Genomic DNA, 5,511 nt, shown 5'->3' with positions numbered 1-5,511 from the left:
TAAAGAGAGGAGGTAAAAATAAGAAAATACAGGGCGGAGCTCCACGGAACTTTGATTTATAAACATCAGGAGAATATTGTGACCCCAGAGAATGAGAATGAGGAGAATGAGAATGAGAATGAGAATGAGAATGAGAATGCATGACCATTCATCTAGCAGGAAAATCCAAGGGTATGGAGAGTCACAAAACCCCAGTGAAAAAAGTATTGTAGAAAGAAGGGAGAGATTTTTCGTGTCAAATGCTAAGAGACTAAAATTGCCCAATAAATTTGGCAGTGAAATGGTGAAGATTATACCCTGATTTAGTTGGGTTGAGGTAAAAATACTAGGTAGTGAGTCTAGAAATAAGACTAAGGAAATTCTCTTCTATTCATAATTTACTGACTTTAGAAAATCTAAAATATTGAATTTTATCCCAATGTATTTTGTGTGTGTGTGCATCTATTGAGAATGGTTTTTCTCTTTCACTCTGATAATGTTGGATTACATTTATATGTTTTATGATGTTGAAACATCCTTGCATTATGGGAAAGCTTCATTTAATAGTGATCTATCATATGGATATGCAATACATATGTGTGTGTTTAATTCAGTTTGTTCTTATTTTGCTTGAGATATTCATACATGAGATATGACTCTTTTATGATTGTCTTTTCTTGTACTATCCCCTTCTACTCTTACTTTCAAAGTTAGCTCCATGAAATGAAACTGGCAGCTTTTCTGCTTTTCTAAGGCAGATTATTATCTAAATTATTATCTAAAATAATTTGTATAATACTACGATTTTCTGTTTAATTTTTATAGAACTATCTGGGCCCCAGGGTCTTTGGGGCAGAGGTTTAGGAAGGTTATAGAAGATGTTTTACCTGTAGATTCCATTGCTTTAATGTTACTGGTTTACCGTTGTTGAGTTTTTGGTTTTTTTCTTCTCCTTGAGCTAACTTTGAAACTTGTTTCCTATTTGCTCTCAGGTCATTTCTCTGTCTTCCTGCTGCAAACTAGATTTAGATTTCTAAGCCTCCCTATCCAAAGAGTTAGTTTTGATCAATGGTAGGCACTACTAGAAGACTAGCGGGTGGGAGAAAGAGAGAAACCAAGGTATTTCCCCTGCCCTTTCTTCTGTCTCCAGCAGTGGCTGTCTGTTCCAGGGCTGTAGCTCCCCACAATATCACTTCTCCCTGTCGTCCAGTTCACTTTCAGCCTCTGCCGTCAGTCCAGTTCCCACAAGTGACCCTGGATCTTACACTCCAGTAATGCCAACTCCCCTCCAGGTCCCTCCAGTCCTAGGGGTGGTAACAACTCCCTGATGTTACTAATCTCAGGGTTGCCTCATCACTCTGTTTCACTTTGAGGTTCTCCTTTTGTAGTGACTCTTCTGTATTAAATTCCGTTTACCGGACTACCTGGAGAGGCTGTAAATCTACAAATCTAAATGTATAAATCTAACAAAATGTGTACAGAATCTGTATGGTAAAAATTACAAGGATCCAATGAAAACTAAACATGATCTGAATAAATGGAGAGACATCAGGGGCTCGTGGATTAGAAGGCTCAACATTCTAAAGATGTGAATTCTTCCAAATTGATACACAAGCTTAGTGCAATTCCTGTGAAAATATCAGTAAGATTTTTTTGTAGATATGACTAAGATTATTCTAAAACATGTATGAAAAGGCAAAGGAACTTGAGTAGCTAACAATTTTGAAAAATAATAAATTGGGAGGAAACTGTCTACCTGATTTCAAGACTTATGTAGCTGCAGTAATCAAGACTGTGGGGTATGGTGGAGGAATATGGAACAGGCCGGGCACGGTGACTCACACATGTAATCCCAGCACTTTGGGAGACCAAGGCAGGCGGATTGCCTGAGGTCAGGAGTTGGAGACCAGCCTGGCCAACATGGTAAAACCCTGTGTCTACTAAAAATACAAAAATTAGCCAGGTGTGGTGGCAGGCCCCTGTAATTCCAGCTACTTGGGAGGCTGAGGCAGGAGAATTGCTTGTACCCGGGAGGCAGAAGTTGCAGTGAGCCGAGATTGTGCCATTGCATTCCAGCCTGGGCAACAGAGCAAGACTCTGTCTCNAAAAAAAAAAATTAATGGAACAGAATAGAAAACCCAGGAATGGATCCATACAAAAATACTCAACTGATTTTTGACAAAGGTACAAAATCAATTCAGTGAAGGAAGGATAGCTTTCCCAAAAAACAGGCCGAACCAATTTGATATTCACAGGCCAATAAATAAATAAAGCCTCAACATAAGCTCACACATCTTACACAAAAATTAATCCAAAATGTATCACAGACTTAAATGTAAAATGTAAAACTATAAAGCTTTGAGAATGTCATTGGAAGTTAGTTTTTAAATGTCATTGGAAGTTACTTTTTAAAAATCTTTTTCTTTTCATTTTTTTGTAAAGATAGGGTCTCATTTTGTTGCCCAGGTTGGTGTTGAACTGACTTCAAGTGCTCTTCCCACCTCAGCCTCCCAAAGTACCAGGATTACAGGTGTGAGCCACTGTGCCCAATCAAAGTTCTTAAACTTGATACCAAAGGCACAATCCATTAAAAGAAAAACAAATAGATTAGGCTCCATCAACATTAAAAACTTTGTTCTGGGAAAGAGTCTCTTAAGAGGATGAAAAGACAAATTACAAATTGGAAGAAGCTGCAAAACACATATCTGACTTGTACCTAAAATACATAAAGAATTCTCAAAGCACAACAGTAAATTTACAATCAAATAAGAAAGGGAGCAAAAGACATGACCAGATACTTTACCAAAGAGGACATACGAATGAGAAATAAGCACATAAAAAGATGTGCAACATCATTAGCCATTGCTACACATCCATTAGAATGACTAATTTTTCTTTATTTTTCAGAAATAAGATCTCTCTGTGTCACCCAGGCTGGAGTACAGTGGTGCAACCATAGCTTACTGCAATCTCCAACTCAGGCTCAAGAGCTCCTTCAGCCTCAGCCTCCCAACTAGCTGGCTCTACAGACACATGCCATCATGCCTGGATAATTTTTAAAATTTTTTGTAGAGATGGGTTCTCACTGTGTTGCCCAATCTGTTTGATTTTTTTTAAATATGTCCTTGTTCTCTGGAATGTTCACTTTTAGTTGAGTTCTATAAATAACTACTCAATTGTGTAAATATCCATATTTCTATACTGAGGTAAAGAAAATTCAGGACTTTGAATTTTCAAGAGAGTAATGCTTTAAATCCATTCTATTTTATTTAGTTACGAGATTCAGAAATTGAGTGTCTATTTTCTGTAGAAGTCACTCCATCTTGGTGATGAGGATTCTTAAAATATCTCATCTTGTTTAGCTCCTTATTTCATTATGCTCGGGGAATCAACTATGTGCATCAAACATATTCAGACTTCTTGCATTCCACAGAATATCAAAATGAAAGGTCGCAGTCATGCAAAAATATAGTAACTTATTTTACTTATTCCTTACTTCTTCTCAGGCAGTGTATGGGGGCCCAGGTTAATTCTCATGGCTTACAGAGGACAGCAATTGGAAGCCTCCTGGGTTCAGAACACTACTGGTCTAGCCACAGTTCTGACCCCCTGTCTCCATCTTCCCTTTAGAAAGCACCTCAGACTCATTCTTCTGTGCAAGAGAACCCAAGTTACAGGGGCAGAAAAAAATGTTAGGATGTATTTTCCTTATCAAAAGGATGTTGACACCAAAGCACTGACTCAGTGGCCCCTTTCCATCTGAAAAAATACAGCCAGTTGTCCTGAATTAATTCTGTTTCATCAGGAGTTCAGACTCAAAGTATCCCTTTTATCTCAAAGGATCCCAAAGTCCTCAGAAAGTTATGTGCAAGATGACAAGTCCTCATCTGAAGACCAGCCTCCTCTGAAGTGTTGGTCTGGACTGAATCTCAAATCTGATATTGATTCTAACTGCTATGAGGTTGATTAGAGTCCCTGAACAACAGCAAGGAAGTCCTCAGTTTTCATCTTTTTTTAAAAAAAAGATATTAGATATCTTTTGTTAAAAAAAGTTATTAGATATAGTAGCATCTGCATTTTCAATATGCATTGAATACCCAATGTTGTTCAAATATTTTTCAAGGAGATGAATGTATTACATATCCTTATACTTGTGTAAAAGATGTATGTATGTTACTACTTTCACCCTTGTTATTATCTTATTGTAGAGGCTTATAGCAGTGTTTCCAACTTGAAACGTGAGAGCTCCTTTGCTCACCTTTTCCTTGATAGGTCCCTGTATCCCCAAATTCACAACAAGTAGAATAACTTTCATGTTGATTAGCTTTATTTATGAGTAATAACAGAATTCTGGAGCTGGAAGATGATATAGATATTAACCTTCTGATATAGATAGTTAAGATAACAAAGCACCAGTAAAGTCAAGACTAAACAATTAACTAGCATCAGGCCTAGGATTTTAGAATTTATGTCTCCTAACTCCTGGCCTAATGTTCATGAAAGCAGAAGGGACTGTGAATAAATAGGAATATAAGATCCATTCAGAAACCACCTGAGATATCCCTGTATTTTATAATGAGTCTATTAGTAGTATAAAAATTGTTACTTCTGACATGTTATAAACAAAATCAACAATCTCATGGACCCATTATGAGGCACTTATGAGCTATGTTTTGAGGGTTTGAAAGGCAGAAGAAGGTAGCAAAAGAAGCTGTCTGCAAATGGGCAGCTTTCCCAGAGAGCCCCAGAAGGAAGAATCAACAAATTAATGAATCAGACTTCTTTTAATAGTTCTATTATGATGTCTAATCGTGAGTATAAGACCCTATGACTTCATCACAAGATTTAGCATGCTGGTTGAAAATGTTGACTAAACTTGCGTTTTTTAAAAACACTAAAATTTGAACAAGCTCATGACAGAAACTTACAAAGCTTAAGTTCATCATACGTACAAACCAACATTCAGTATCACAAAGACTTTGTAAGCCTGACCTCATCCTCACAGGTAGTTTATTTCTTTTTTTCTTTTTCACTAGAAAAAAACACAGAGCTTTATTACTCTCAACACCAGCGACAGCGGTCTCCGTACGACACAGGAGTGAGTTCTGTCGACAACGGACAGGATGACGGATCCCCGCGCAGGAACATCCCGGGGATGTAGCGGTCTCTGTTGACTGGCTTGGACTTTTTCTTGCCCTTGCCGCTCTTGGGTACCTCAGTCCCCATCTCCTTCACGTTCTCCAGCACCATGTGCCCATCGAAGGCCTTCACGCCACCCAGGAGTTTCTTATTGTCGCGGCAGTTGATGAGCACTTAGCGGGTGTTCTTGACGGACTGAGTGAGCACAGAGAGTGGACCCGTGTTAAATTCCTCCTCCTCTCATTTCCACAGCTCCTCCGAGGTCATCTCACTCTTGGGCTTGTTGAGGAGGCTCATGTCAGTCACTATGCTCTCGGTTCACTCCTGTTTCCATTATTTTATTTTATTTTATTTAAAAAAACCTTTTTAAATTTTAATTTTTTTTTTTTTTTT

This window comes from Cebus imitator, unplaced genomic scaffold (genome assembly GCF_001604975.1).
Source record: "Cebus imitator isolate Cc_AM_T3 unplaced genomic scaffold, Cebus_imitator-1.0 Scaffold4, whole genome shotgun sequence".
Taxonomy (NCBI): Eukaryota; Metazoa; Chordata; class Mammalia; order Primates; family Cebidae; genus Cebus; species Cebus imitator.
This window is presented reverse-complemented; position numbering follows the sequence as displayed.